This window comes from Mauremys reevesii, linkage group 2 (assembly GCF_016161935.1).
Source record: "Mauremys reevesii isolate NIE-2019 linkage group 2, ASM1616193v1, whole genome shotgun sequence".
Taxonomy (NCBI): domain Eukaryota; kingdom Metazoa; phylum Chordata; order Testudines; family Geoemydidae; genus Mauremys; species Mauremys reevesii.
This window is the reverse complement of record NC_052624.1, coordinates 170,261,489-170,277,540: the sequence shown is the minus strand read 5'-3', so window position 1 is coordinate 170,277,540 and position 16,052 is coordinate 170,261,489. Positions and strand designations below refer to the sequence as shown.

General features: G+C 45.0%; 2 protein-coding genes across 3 annotated transcripts in view; one reads left to right on the top strand and one right to left on the bottom strand.

Annotated features, from left to right (window-relative positions):
* Positions 1-4,492, bottom strand: part of RIPK1 (receptor interacting serine/threonine kinase 1) — a 63,888-nt gene extending 59,396 nt beyond the window's left edge. The window contains exon 1 of the mRNA XM_039521397.1: positions 4,414-4,492. The gene's annotated coding sequence lies outside the window, so the exon portion shown is untranslated. The remainder of the gene's footprint in view (positions 1-4,413) is intronic.
* Positions 1-16,052, top strand: part of DUSP22 (dual specificity phosphatase 22) — a 176,611-nt gene that overhangs the window by 65,782 nt on the left and 94,777 nt on the right. The gene's annotated exons all lie outside the window — the stretch shown is intronic.

The window sequence follows — 16,052 nt, the reverse complement described above, 5'->3', positions numbered from 1 at the left end:
GGCCAGAGACTGAGACAGGGGTGGCTCTAGGATTTGCGCCGCCCCAAGCAGGGCGGCACGCCGTGGGGGGCGCTCTGGCGGTCGCCGGTCCCGCGGCTCCGGTGGACCTCCTGCAGACGTGCCTGTGGAGGGTCTGCTGGTCCCGCGGCTCTGCGGGAGGTCCACCGGAGCCGCCTGCCGCCCTCCCGCGGGACGCCGCCCCAAGCGCGCGCTTGGTGCACTGGGGTCTGGAGCCGGCCCTGGACTGAGAGAGGGAGAATGAGAATGACTCTTGCCTGGTGGTTAGAGCACGCATGTGGGAGACCTTCAAATTAAGATTAAAGAATAGATAAAATGGGGAATTTATGGATGGATAAAAGAGAGGGATTACTGTTAGTACTGAAACATTTCAGGCAAGACATCCTGAAGGACAGTTGTGTCATTCTATACCTTGGGGGAGCATCCTGTAACCCCCATATTCCTCATTTTTATATAATCATGATCTTGCATATAAAGCATGCCTTGTGAGGTATCATCTGAAAGACATTGTTCTATCTAAATATGTGTATCACCAATGCATATAAAATCATAAGAATTGTGTTGTATGGTTTTCACTAAAATATGCTGTGGATTTGGGAGGCACCCAGATACTAGCTATACAGAGACAATGACAAGGGAGGTAACCAACACTCGGGTGGGTGCAGTTGAACAGAGATCACCAGCCATTGTCCAGCAAGGGAGATACAATCCAATGACTCACCTGCATGAGGCCACAGCAAGGGAATTGCTCAACCTTGCCTGGAGACTCAGCAATGCCCCCAGACATGCCTGGACTGGTGCTCTCCAAGCACATGGGACTGAGGTATAAACAGGGCGGGTGCAAGGATGTTTCACGCCCTAGGCGAAACTTCCACCTTGTGCCCCCCCTTCCCGAGCCCTGTGGCAGCTCTCCACCCACCCCTCCGGCCTAAGGCACCCCCCCCTGTGGCGGCACCCCCCTGCAGCAGCTCCCCCAGTCTGCCCTGTGGTGCCCCCCCGCGGCAGCTCCTCCTGGCCCGGGGAGCCATGCGGCAGCTCCCCGCCCCAGCTCACCTCTGCTCCGCCTCCTCCCCGAGCACGCCGTCGCCGCTCCACTTCTCCCGCCTCCCAGGCTTGCGGTGCCAATCAGCTGTTTGGCACTGCAAGCCTGGGAGGGAGAGAAGCAGAGCGGGGCGGCGTGCTCAGGGGAGGAGGCGGAGCAGAGGTGAGCTGGGGCAAGGAGTTCCCCTGCATGCTGCCCCCCCTTACTTGCTGCAGGCAGCCCTCCCTGTGCTCCCCCGCCCCAGGTCCCTCTGCCTAAATGCCGCCGCCGACTGGGGCGGCCGAAGATCTGGCTGCCGCGGTCACAGCTGAAGGACCCAAAATGCTGCCCCCCAAATGCTAGTGTCCCAGGCAACCACCTAGGTCGTCTAATGGGTTGCACTGGCCCTGGGTATAAAACAGAACACAGGGGCCCTATGCTTGGCCTTTCTCCTGCCCCCACTATGCTGCAAGCACCAAGGACACTGAGGAGATTTAAGACTCCAAGAGAGGAGACAGGCCCAGGTTTCAAGGGTGGAATCTGCATACTATGAACTGCAATATCCAGTGGGGTGAGAAAAACAGCTTAATCTACATATTGCCCAGTCTAATAGGGTTGAGAGTTTAGACTGTGTGCTTATATTTTCTTTTCTTTTCTTTGGGTAACTAACTCTGACTTTTTGCCTATCACTATAATCACTTACAATGTATCTTTTGTAGTCAATACATTTGTTTAACTGTTTATCTTTACCAATGAGTTTGTCTGAAGTGTATGGTAAATCTGCTCAGGTTTACAAAGGTTGGTGTATATCCACTTTCCATTGACGGAGTGGTGAACCAATTAATAAATCAGCACTGCTCATCTTGAGCAGTGCAAGACGGTATATTCCTGAGGTACAGGGCTGGGAGCTGGGGGGGATTTGGCTCTGGTGCCTTTCTCTGTGTGATTCATGAGTGGCTCTGGGAGCATTCATTCAATATAGCTGGGCGTGGGGCTCCACATGCGGTTGTGCTGAGTGATCACAGCGCCTGGAGGGGTTTGCTGCTGGTCACTAGCAAGGCACTGTGAGAGACAGCCCAGGCTGGATAGAGTTCAGGGGGCACAGCGGTCCCGCGGTCCCACGGTCCCAGACTGCGCTCAAGGGATCCTGTCACAACGGTAGCTCACTGAATTCCTCTAGTTGGCTGCATGGGCAAATGGAGAACCCTGGAAATGTTACAGCTGTTCTGCTGGCCCCACGCTTCTAAAGAGGGGGCAAAGAATTGTCTGTCTTGCCTAGAATGTTGCCTCTGATCTAGAGAAATAAAGGCAAACTGATTCCAGTCCCTAGACAACTGTGTCTTTTGAAAAGATGACTTGGGATATAGTGCGACCATGAGACAGAAGCTTGCAGAGTCTGACAGGGCAAGAAGAAAGCTAGAACAAACCTGAACTGGACAAGAAAAGTAGTTAGAACAAGCAGTGTAAAGTGGGGAAGAAAGTTTGGCTACCCACTGTCAAAAATAAGCTGTATGCAAAATGCCAAAGACCATGTAATGCGTGAGGGAGACAGTCTTTCATATAAGCCTTGGGCCTGATTCTTTTTTCCAGGTTAGAAATAACTTCCACTGACTTCAATGGAAATTACTCTGATCCTCTGGTTGGGCATAGGGTCCCTTGGTTTGAGAGGACTCTGTGGAATCTCTCCCTGCTCTTCCTCCAATAGCTCGCAGACGAGACTGGCAAATGAGTCACTGCTTGACTGGGGGTGTCAAGTAGTATCCCAAGAGGGCATAGTTGGATTATTCCCAAGAATTCCATGCATCTTCACAAGGGGCTGTCCTCCTTAATGTGTGTGTTAACCTCCTGTACTGCTTCCAGTCTGGTCTCATGAGCATTTATTGATTTTAAGCCACTCAACAGCATTCCCCACGCTATCTAAACAAAGCTCTGTTTTGTTCAAGGTCCTTTTGAATATCCTCTCTCTTCCTACCAAGAATCACTTCCACTGACTTCATTAATACATTTGAACTTTAGCTCTGGCTTTTTTTCTTGAGTGAGACAGGGTTGAGATTAATGATAAAAGCCCAGTCCCAAAAGGTTTGTCTAACCCAGGCAGGAGCTGGGGTGAGCTGGTTGGAGAGACCTGAGAAAATTCTCCACTGGATGTACTCTTAGTGGATTGAACTGCCAGAGTTTGTAAAAGTTGCCCTTGATCACCAATGGAACAGCTAGAACTGTGTGGCTGCATTAGGAGCGGTGAGACCGAGGGGAATCCACTTTAAAGATGTAATATTGGTGCAAGTTTGATGACACCAGGGACCAGATTGTGTTTATCTCTCCTTCACTGGGCCTAGAGACTCCCAGGGCCGACAAGGGGTGGGGTGGGGGAAGCTGGTACAAATTACTGGGGCCCAGCGGTCTGAAGGGGGCCTGGGTCCCAGCTTCGTCGGCCCTGTTTAGCCGGTCCGCCCTTGCTGGGGGGCCCAAACATTTTTTTTCACTGGGCCCTGGAGACTCCACAGGTATGCCCCATTTAGTGCATCTGGCCTGTTTGCTGGACAGGGTGAGTCTGAGGTGGTTTGGCTCCTATTACCTTTGGGCTGATGCCTACCCCCAAGGGCACTATGCCTGTTCCTGGGAATAATACAAAATAAGGCCAAGCTGGTACGTGAAGTTGACTCAGAAAATTGTCTGGGATTCAGGTGGTCTAATCGTTGCTCCAACCCCGTGTGTGATACAAACTAATGACCAATTTGGGATATAAGTAGCTAGTAACGAAATCTTCCTGAAGTCCAATATCACAGGCCTGCTGTGTGACCCTGAATACGTTACTTCCCCTCTCTGACTCAGCTTCCCCAGCTGGTTTCCTCTGTGCCGTGCTTTGCGATCTCTGAATGAAAACGGTAACTATGAAAATAGAAGACCCCCACCCCGCTCTTGGATCTAGCTTTGTACCCCAGAAGTAAGGCAAGTTGGGATTTGAACAACTATGGCTTAGACAACACAACGGTTAAAAAAACTGAAGACTCCTGGCAGCTTGGCTCTATGATTACTCCCTCCAAGCTTCTATTGGTGGAAGATTTCAGGGGGGAAAAAGGCTAGTGTAGACACAACCTAACCATCATCAATACAGTGGACCTCATTCTCCTATTACACATGCTGGAGTCTTTGGGCAGTAATTCCTGTTGGCTTCAACAGGCTTTGGATCAGACCTATGGTCACTAGTAAGTAGTAAACTCCATCTCTATCCCATTCGGCATAGGATTATTATGCAGCAGATTCTTTTTGTTTGAAGTCATGTTTGAGTCAACAGCATTGGGATAGCAAACTTCTGCCAAAGAGAAACCCAACTCGATTCTCTCATATCCCTCGAAAACAACTCTTTCTCTTACCCGTGTCACTTTAACCAGCAGTCCTTTGAAACCATTGTTCGCTCTCTGGGATGAAATCTTTTGGGCTTTCAAGACCGCATATCCTATTCAGAGTGTCCATGTAGTGCCACCTAGTGGCTAATGCGAGGAATCGTCCTGAGAACGTAATCTGCAAAGTCCTACTTGACAGGAATGTGGGGTTTAAATTTTTAACAGAACAAACATCCTGACCCAAAGTATATATACAAGAAAACATTTTAAGTAGCCAATGGGCCCTGGCAGGACACATTTCAACAAACAGAATTCCCATCACCACAGGAACGGATAAGGCAAATCCTATTAATTAGAGTTAAGTGAATCCTGAGCAGAGGGTGAACATCTTTTACTTTTTAAAACAATTTCACTATGTCTACCCCCCTGCCATGTTTCTTTTCTGTGACTATTCTAGTGAATTCTCTCATGCTGGACTACTGGGGCTTGAGGGAGCAATTGAGGATCAGGACATTACAGGAGAAACTTTTGGTATCACCACATTGGTATGTTGGGCAGTACCTGACATTTTCCTCTCATCAGGTAGCAATGGTGAGGCATAGTCATTCAGTGATACCAATCTTTAGACTGAGCAGCAGAGGTGACAGCAGGGCTGGGTAACACAGGAAAAGGAAGCAGGAAGAGTGTGTAACTGAGAGAGCTACTTACATGTGGCTTTCCCCTTCCCCCCCCCCCCCCCCATCTCTGAGGTCAGTAGCGAGTAATAGAAACAATGGCAACAACTAAGGTTGAGAAATCTTCACCCTAGCTCTAAGTGAAAAAACACAATACAAGGATAATGCACCTTGGAACACACTATCACCTATTTAACTGCTTAGTTGTAATTACAGTCATATTTTGTAGCAGACTAATAAATATGATGTATATTTCTTTACACATTTTAAAAAGCCTTAATAAAAAAAATATGAAACTTCTCACAGCCTCTGCTGCTAAATCTTTACAAAGAAGTGAGGGGAGTGGCCACTAAGTTTTTCAGTAAGAGTAAGAAATCCCCAGCAGCAAGCAGTAAGGGAATAACAAAGTGGATGAATGCAGGGCCACCCGGAGGGGGGGGGGGCAAGTGGGGCAATTTGCCCCGGGCCCCACAGGGGCCCCCATGAGAGTTTTTCGGGGCCCCTGGAGCGGGGTCCTTCACTCGCTCTGGGGGCCCGGAAAACTCTAGCGGGGCCTGGGCCCCCTGAGCTTCTTCCGCTCCAGGTCTTCGTCGGCAGGGGTTCCAGCCGCGGGTCTTCGGGGCACTTCAGCGGCGGGTCCCAGAGTGGAAGGACCCCCCCCCCCACTGCCGAATTACCGCCGAAGCAGGGGGCCCCTGCTGCCGAGGCCCCCAGGCCCCCTGAATCCTCTGGGCGGCTCTGGATACATATCCATGAATTAAGAATTTTCTGAGAGTTTTAGCTATTTTACTATACCCTAAATATTTAACTGGTACAACCCCGGGGAGAGGGGAGAGTGGGAGCAAAACAGGAACAGCTGGCATCTTCATCCATATAAAGATGTGATATCTCCAAGAACCTCCATGTTACCTAGTTGTTAGTTTCATGGGTCAAGTTAAAGCAGACACAACTGAGAATGTCTTCACTAAAAGAAAGGGGTGTGGTTTTTTTAAGAGCTAGTTAGCTATCTTGTTGTAAAATCCTAGTGTAGAAAAGGCAACCTTGATGTACTGATAGTTTTGTCTTGATGCAGTTAGTTGAGGTAATTGGGAGCAGTCGGAGGGCAGGGGGCTGGGGTTTGCCCCCACTAGCTGCATTGAGGTAAAACTGCTACTTCCCTTGGCTTCACTAAGAGTTTACAATGACATCGCTGGCTCATTGTAGAAGACACACCTTTTTACCTGTAATGATACCGGCTTCGGCTTCACTACAAAAAGGTATGTTTTTACATTGGATTAGCTATTCCAACATAAAATCTTAGTGGAGACCCAGGCACAGCAGGTAGTTTTCACCTCTATAGAGTTAGGGCATAGCTCTTGCGAACACTCAGGAAAGTTAAGACGAATCAGCTAAAGGTGTGAATTGAAAGTGCATTGAACTCCTATGTGGATGGTCATCCAGAGGTAAAGTGGCCTTAGTTCATTTTAGCTTAATTCCCTTTGAAGGGATACTAAGGCCTGGTCTACACTCAACACTTAGGTTTGCATAGTTATAGCACTCAGGCTGTGGATAACCCGGCAGTATATAGGCCGGGGACAGAAGCATTTTTTCCATGGTGTGGGAACACCACCCTCGGTTTAGATGCAGTTAGGTCAATGGAAGAATGATTCCATCACTGTAGCTACTGTCACTTGGGGAGGAGGTGTTTCTACATCAGTGGAGAAAACCCCTTATGTCGGTGTGGGCTGCAACTACGCTATGGGGTTATGTTAGCATAGCTATGGCACCATAGTTATGCCTCTCTAGTCCCCATCCTGTAGACATGGTCTTTGCTTCTGAATAGAGTAAGCAGATGTCCTGATAATATCAGGACCATCATGATATTAGAGGCTTTGTCTTGTATAAGCAAGGATGCCCCCGGCCCAAAAACGAAAGTGTCCCGATTTTTTTTTCATACTTGCTATCTGGTCACCTTTCTTCTGAATGAAAGCACCCACACAAGGGTTCAGTGCACCTTAAATTCACACCTTTAGTGCATTTGGTTTAACTTCCCATGTAGACAAGCCCTAAACTGAAGTGAACCCTATACTCCCATTTGGGGCTTACTTCAACTAAATACATCAAGGGAAAAACTACAGTGCCTTGTCTCCATAAGGATTTTACATTGAGATACCCATTTCAAGTAAAAACACTTTTTTAAATTTTTTTTTTCAATGAAAACAGCCAGATCCTAAAGCTAATCTGGTTCCCTTCTCCCCAATTAAGAATTCTCCTACAGCAGGAACCCTTTACAAGTCAACAAATGAAGCCATTGCCACCTACTTACCACAGGTGTCTTCCATTTAAAAACTGTGGTAATGGCTGCAAAACTGACTTTAATGGCAGCCAATTTGTATGAATTTTAAATCCCAGAATGCAAAAAGTTAATCTTATGACAGTTGAAAAAAATCCATGTGTATCTGACAGAGCAGTTGTTTTCAGGAATGATTTTTTTCAGCTATATAACTTCCAGGGCTTTACAAATTAGGTTTTAAACCCTAGCTCTGTGATGGATTTTAGTATTAAGGATCTTTGATTTTTTCCATATTCCTTTGAACAAAATAAAGGGCATTGAGGGGGGTGGGGGTCTGTTTTTAAACTGCTGAACTTCATAGTTACTCGCTGTCCTAGATGTCAGGTTCTCATCTGTCTGGTGAGGGATAAAAAATGTGGATCAAGTTGGGACTTTGACTTTCTCGGCAAAATAAATACACATATGAAGGGAAAATAAAGCTTTAAGAGGGAGCTCTAGTAAACTATTAGGCTGAGGACAACTATAATTTCATCATCTAAAATAATGAACTCTAAGTAAACCTCACCAGGTGCATAAGGTGCTGCCCCTGCTGAGTCAATCATGTGTGACAAAAAGTGCTTAAGAAACAACTAATTTTAGTTATCCTTTCCAGATTGCTTTTCACAGGTTCCTCTTACACAGTAGTTTATAGGAGGGGTTCTGATTCTCTAATTGTGTTCTAGTGGGTTTTGTGTTGAAAGGAGTTAGGGGACTGAACAGTTTACTACTAGTGGGTGAGCAACACCTGCTCATACTACATCCATCCAGCTGCAAGCCAGCTGGGGAGGAACCAAAAACCAAGAGAGCCCTCACTAGAATAGTGTTCCATGATTTCACCCTTGCACATTTCATTATGGAAACCTGGTTATGATCTACCATATATATTCATTCATTAGCCTGTTCATTTATAAGCCAACTCCCCAAGATGGTTAGGTAAAAATAGCAAAAACTGTATGACCCTTTCATAAGCTGACTCTATATTTCAGAGGTCGCAAACTCTGACTCCCAGCCGGTCAGGGTAAGCTGCTGGCAGGTCGGGACGTTTTGTTTACCTGGAGCATCTGCAGGCATGGAGCCCCTCAGCTTCCTGTGGCCGCGGTTCGCCGTTCCCAGCCAATCGGAGCTGTGGGAAGTGGCACACCACTTCTCGCAGCTCCCATTGGCTGGGAACAGCAAACCACGGCCACAGGGAGCTGAGGGGCTTCATGCCTGCAGACGCTCCAGGTAAACAAAATGACAATGTATTAGATATTCAGTTAAATGTGATGATTTTAAACTCTATGGAATCATTTTGGTGTAGACCCGTTTGTAAGTTGACCCCCGCTTTTTGATGTCACTTTTTTACCAAAAATATTTGCCTTATGAACGAGTATATATGGTAATCATGATCCCAAGGCAGGCAATGTTGAAGCTCCCATTGATGTCAATGATGCAGGATCAAGCCCCATGTCACACCAACTAATAACCTGAATGCAGGAATTTGCCTAGAAAGTCACAAGTGGGGCCAGCCTTAGGGAAAATGATACCCTGGGCAAACTTTTATATTGTGGTGCCCTTTCTATGAGTTCGAAAACAGCAACGTGGGCCTTAGGGAGTGAGGACCAGCTCCTGGCCCCAGATCCTGGTCGGGCTGCACAGGGAGGAGTTTCTGAGCTCAAGGGCTCCTCTGACCATACACCCCCGATCACCTAGCAGGAGGAGAGTGGGTACGTGGCCACTGCCCAGGGGAAATGGCTGACCTGCTGGCTCTGCAGGGGTGAGACCTGCTGCCTGCACCTCCCCATCAGGCTAGCAGCTCTGGGTGGGATTTCCCACCCCACACCTGGCTGGCCAGGGGCTCCAGCCCAGGCTTGCCTTCACTCACCTCTGCTCTGGCAGCCCACGCCCACCAGCTCGCGGCACTCGGATGGCACCCCGCCGACCATTGTGCCCTGGGTGGTCGCCCATGTCATCCCCACCCCCACCCTCATAAGGCTGGCCATGGTTACACATGACTTGGAGTACAATCTTTTCCCTCTGCCATACAGATTAAAACCTGGCATCTGGGATGGCAGGCAGCTATGAAGTTCAGATAGTTTCAAGACAGACACAAAACCCTTTGTATTGCCCTAAGGAATAAATGGTAACACGGACAATTTCATTTCAGAGACTTTAGTAGGGACAAACAAACCACTATGTCTTCAACAATCAAACATTAGCACTTGACCCCGCTCCCAACAACTGAAATAAAAGTACTCTTGTTCTAGTGAGAACAGTGCTCTGCTTACGCGAGGAAAATCCACTAGAGGGAGGAAGAGAGCTAAGAACACCATTAAAAAAAATGGGTATTTATACAACATACCAATAAATTCTCACTTATTTTCTCCTACAGCAGTAACTGGATAAATAAACAATTATCCAAAGCTTTTCTTGTGTTAGCCCGACACCTTATAAATCTTTCTACAAACCTGAGCGCCATCTTTTCAAATGTATTATATAGTTGATTTTAGTGCTTTCATTCCCTGCTTCCCCTGGGGTGAATAATGGAGTTTTCAGTTCCCTATCACATCCAAAAAAATAAAAGAAAAATCATTCTGGGTTGAACAACATGTCTCGTTTCAATTTCAAGCTTTTAAACATGTTTTTGCATTTTTTAAGCAAACAGAAGGTAATTCTGAAATGCAAAATCACTTAGATCTACAAAATGGAAACATTTCCTTTAGAAAATGTTGTAACTTTTTGACTTTTTCAGGGTTTTCCCCACCTGAGGTGAACAGTTTGGCAAAACTGATACAAATTTACAAAACATTTCCCACCCCCACTCCAAAGTTTTGGACAAAAGATTTCACCCTGCTCTAACTGCAGTCACTTCAGTGGTCCTTTTTTGAAGGACAGAGCTACTATTATCTGTCATATAGATAGTCTGCACTCTGGGTAAATCCACTAATGTATGAAAAGCACGCAGCTACTGTGGTGCTGAGCATAGAAATACCTATATAGATAAGCTATTATTTATATACTTACACAGCCAACATTACCCTAGTATCTGATCACTTCCCTGTTATTTATGGATTTATCCTTAAAACACCCTGTGAGGTAGGGAAGTATGATTATCTCCATTTTATAGGTGGGGAAAGTGAGACCCAGAGATTTAGGCCACGATCCTGTGAAAGTTAAACGCATATGCTTAATTGTACACCCTGAGTAGTCCCATTTGAAGTCTATTCACAGTGCCTAACGTTAAGCATGTGTGTAAATCTTTTGCAGGATTGAAGCTTTAGCGTGATCTGCCATGTGCCCACCAACCCCCTACAAAGGAGCAGTCAGGGCCTTCTCAAGAGTAGATTTACCAGAAATATTCCAACTGCCCGCCACCAGAAAGCCCTCCTACAAAGGGATGTTTTCTTCTTGATAGGTATAACCTATTATTACAGTCTAAATACACAGCCTAGGATGACTACTGGTGAAATTAAATTAGAGTATTACAACCTTCTAAACCCAGGACTATAGTTAGATTTTGGCACGCGACTGAATATGACCACACTGTGGTGATTTAAAATCAGATATGGCATGGATGCAGGTCATCGTGGACTGAATTATTGTGTGGGCATCGTGTTTTGTGCATCTCTTGAGAGTTCTGGTTTTAAGAAATGTATCCCTTAGCTGGAAGCCTTGACTGAAACCGTGTCTGGTCAATGTTACCTGCTACTTCAGAGTGAGTATCCTGCCATATGTCTGTGTGGATTAGGGTGATCAGATGTCCCGATTTTATAGGGACAGTCCCGATTTTGCGGGCTTTTTCTTATATAGGCCCTTATTGCCCCCCCATCCCCGTCCCGATTTTTCACACTTGCCCTCTGGTCATCCTAGTGTGGATTAGTTGGCACAGTTTAAGTGAAGCAGTCAAAAGGCATGGCCCATGTGATAAGTTGTGTGCAGCGTAGTTGTAGCTGTGTTGGTCCCAGGATATTAGAGAAACAAGGTAAGTTTGGTAATATCTTTTACTGGACCAACTTCTGTTGGTGAAAGAGACAAGCTTTTGAGCCACACAGAGCTCATCTTCAGATCTGGGACAGGTATTCCCAGCCTCACAGCAAAAGACAAGGTGGAACAGACTGTTTGCATTTATCACATACTGTCACATTTTCATTTTTTTTATTACACCAGCGTGGGGGTATCCCCACCCTCCGTACACATCCCTCCCACACAGAAGACCAACTTCCCTGAAACTCTCTAACCAGTCTCCCAGATCCACCACCGCTTTAAACAGAACTCACACATTTTAGAATTACTTCCTTAATGTACATCTGTGTGATTCTTCTCCTCTCCCCACATTTCCTTTGTGCTGCCCACAGTACTGCAAACCCCCAGAACATATGAGCAGCATTGAGAAATCTCCCGAGCCCCTTTTCATCTACGTCATTATCCAGCACACCTCTGTCAGCCCTCATCCTGCGGAGGGCGTTTCCCCTACTTGTCTTTTTTGACCTTTTCATTGACCTATCCCCACGTAGCTTCTTGTCTCACTCAATCATGCAAACTACGGTAATTTGTACTGTGATTAATTGCTGTGGTTTATAAATCTCAACCTGAAATGCTGGGCATCAAGCTAGGAAACATCCTACTGTGCAGCAGTCAAGGATGATGAACAAACCCAAGATGGAAAGGTAAAAGAAAACGACTTCCACTCCCACCTCCCCCTTCTACATAAGTTGCAAATCTGAGGTCAAAAGAATCCTGGGTGCACTTATTACAGAAAGATGATCCATAGTCCCCTGTTTTGGTAGCAAAGGCTGTGAACCTGAATCTTCATACCACATAATATAAATCTCTCAATACTACCAGTATCGTATCATTCAAAGCTGGAGGGAAACTGAGGTAGGAAGTCAGGTGTCAGTTTGTTTAGTTGCTGTCTTTCTAGGTGATTGGAAATGAGAATTTTACTCAACCAATAAATGTTTGTATTAGTGTTAAAGAAGAGAGAATGGATAATTAGTCAGCCCAGCCTGTTATGTTGCTAAGTTCCTCCTCTTGTCCTGCTTAAGCAATAGCAAACTATACTGCACTTGTGGTATGAAAATGTGTTTTCATTAGTGTTTGCACTCTCCTAGAAATGCAGCATGGTGAGTCCATGATTAGGGGGAGGAATTACTTCATGTATATGGCTGGTGACTGACTGAGTAGCTTTGCTTGTTTTTATTACTACGTATATTACAGTAGCACCTGTAAACCTCAATGAGGATCAGGGCCTCAGTATTCTACGTGTGACTCAAACACATCATAAAAGGAAGCCTCTGCCCCAAAGATCTTACAATCTAAGACAAGATGCAACAAACAGATGGAACAAACATCACTGGAAGGATGAGAGAAATGGAAATAAGAACAGGCATTTGTGTAGGCCAGCAATGTGCACAGCTAGATGGGAATGAGCCAAAGTTTGGAAGTTAATTCATTATAGGATAATGAAAGCCCATGCTGACCATCTACTTCATCTGTTAGGCTTTCTTTCTTGGGAGCATAACAGGAGCTGAGCAGTCTCCTTTGGCCCGAGAATGACAGTAACCAACGTTTCTTTCTTTTGCTTTGTCTATCAAAAATATTGGCCAAAGTACCCCTACTCTGCTCTTCCTTTTTTCCTCTCAGTGGTCCTACTTAGAAGAAGGTTGGGTAAACTCCAACAGTGAGACTTTACAATGGATCATGTCCTTGATACAAACAAGCTTGTATCTGGAAATGAAATAATGCACAGTCTACAGCGCTAAATGCCTCCTGTTGTGAGAGAAGAGTATTTATGTTTACAGGAACACCATGTTATTTAAAAGAATTCACTCAGCAGCAGGTGAAATCCCCTGCAGGACAGGCAGAGTTGTAAGGCTGTGCACAGTTCACTGTTATGAATTGACAAAGTGCTTAGGCTCTCTTCTGCCATTCAGATCACTGTAACTAGCACACACATATAGTAAACAACAACCACGTCTTTTGCTAACATGTCATTATTTTCTATACTTTCAGTCAGACTAAACTGAAGTGACTGAGAATGAAATTGAAAAGTCTCTCACTCTTACCATTCCAGCACATTAGTTAACAAGACTTCAAACCATACATTTGCGCATTAGTAATGATTGTAGTAATGATATCGTGCAAAGTTTTCCCTTTCAGTTGTGAGTATGGATGCAGCTAATGCTCTAATCCTGTCTGTATCTGGGCAGTATTTATTCCTGGAACACTGGATGGGATGATAAAAGAATACCAGCTTTACAACTAACTCGCAATTTGCACAATTTTGGGATTTGAAAAAAAGGCTACGCCCTCTGTACCTTACATTTTGACAGTTTAATTGTAGATGGAGTAAAAAGAACTAAGAAAAGAGCAACAAGCCTCAGGTGGTTTAAGGGGAGGATTTATCAGGAAAGATTAGAGCTAAATGTGTATAGTTTGGCTAAGAAGGAGCAATTAGAGGCCACAGAAGAACAAGGAAAGAACAGAATCCTGGAAGTAAAAGAGGGATGTAAAAACTTTGCACAGGTATTCGACAGCTGTAAACAGCAGAGGTTTGAAAGGAATTATTAAGGATGATATAAGCAGATACAAATGAAAGTAAAGGGATGTAATTAGCAAAGGAAAAATTTAGGCTCAGTATTAGAAAAAAATTTCTCTAGTTTGAGGACCTCCTAGTAGAACGCGGAATCTCCACAAGGAAGTGGCAAAACCCCATTGTTTGGGACACTTACCATACATTCTCTGGGTCAATCTTTAGTAGTTTCTACTGTGGGAAACAATCCTACATTGTCACGGGGTGCTGGAGATGACAATGGGAGCCTTTCAGCTCCAGCCACAAGGAATGGTTGTATCTGAGATGGTTTACATTCTTACAGAAATCTTGTGCAGAATAAAGTAAAAGAGCTGCACCACCAATTTACATGTTCTAATCCAGCCCAGATTATCAGTGATCAGAAATTATTCTCTCCTAGTTCTTCAATGGTCCACATGTCACAAGTCTAGTGGCCTTGGTCCAGTTGCCAGTGAGCATCCACATCACAAAAAACACAACCCTCAGGAGTGGCTGTTTTCGGGTGAGGCTGAGAGTTTAGTCATGAAGTGAACTTCTTTTTATCCCTGGCTCCGGAAGACTGAGGCACTTTAGCAGGGGAGTTTGGGAAAGATGGCACTTGCTGCTATTTATGCCGTAACTGTGGCTTCCTGGGTTTGGAATCAGGACCTTTCAAGACCAATACATTCCATTAAAAATACCTCCCAGATGGTACTTTCAGTACCTTATACATGAGGTGGGTACAATAAATGACTTTCTTTTTTGCCACTGCTGGAAAATGTCACACCTGTTCTAGGGGAGGGATCCCCCCTCTGACAGATCTTTTTTTCCATTGCCACTGTGCTCATCATTTCCTTAACAGCACTGCCTTGTTCTTCACTGTGAAAACACATGGAATTCTGTCTTTAAGAACATCTTGGATCATACAAATTACAGTTCATAAAAGCTTATTAAGTTCCATGTTTTCAGTATCAAATACTAGAAAGGGTTCAAATAACAGAAAGAGGCCAATTTTCTGAAGAGGACCAAGATTTGCCATTTGATCTTCCATGGTAAATGGCAATCAGGCCTTGCCTTGATTTTTCCTTCCCAGGATATAATTAATTGTCGTTAGGAGTTGTTCATATTCTGAAGGGGGAAAAGAGTACCTAAGGAGACTAGTGTGACATCTTTCAGAAGGGGTTCTAGTACTTGCCTGGGGTTCAAAAGATCTGGCTTTAATTCCCAGCTCTGCTGCAGATTTTCTGTGTGATCCTGAATCTCTCTGTGCCTCAGTTCTCCATCTGTAAAATGGGGATGACAATAATGTATCTTTTGTCTGTCTTGTCTATTTAGATTGTAAACTCTCAGCAGTCAGGGAGTGTGTCTTACTATGTGTATATACATCACTTAGTACAGTGGGGCCCCAATCTCAGTGTTAGATGCTACTGTAATACAAATAATAAATAGTAACCAATAACAGGCCAAACAATGAATTTGAAACTCTATTGATGTCAATGGTTACACTAGAGATGAATTTGGTCCAATCATTCTAATAATCAGTACAAGCCACAGAGAAGCATTATTTCCACTATTGCTGGAAACTTTCTCATCCATCACCATTGTGTTCAATGCCTTCTGCTTCACATGTGCTTGCCTCTCTCTGCTGGTGTCTTGAGAATGTACCTGTGGGTGGCAATTTTCACCCTCAAGCCACATATTGATTGCTAAATCTGGATCAAAAGGGTGGGGGGACACAGTGGAGTTTTACGCTTTGGAAAGCTAAGCTTATGCTAAAAAAAAAGTCAGATGTTAGGTAAAGTTTTGTGAAGTGTGTGTATTATGTGTGTGTGTATTTATTTATTTATAAATAAAAATGTGGGTGACTAAATCCTCCAACCTGTTTGAAAAAAATCCACTGGTGAAACCAATGCTAACTGACTGAGTAAGGCAAGAGTGACACTTCTGCAGAGTCTGTAATGGCCTGTGGACACCCTCTTCAACTTCCCAACCAGGACTTAAATAACTGAAGATGAAGCTAAACTCAGAGAATCTTTCCCAGTTTTTACACTGAGATCATTGCAAGCTGGGTAAGGACTTCTGAAGGTTAGTGAGTGCTGTGTGAATAACTTGTGCAGTTCATCAGTGTTTACTAAATAGCATGCTTTGATACCTC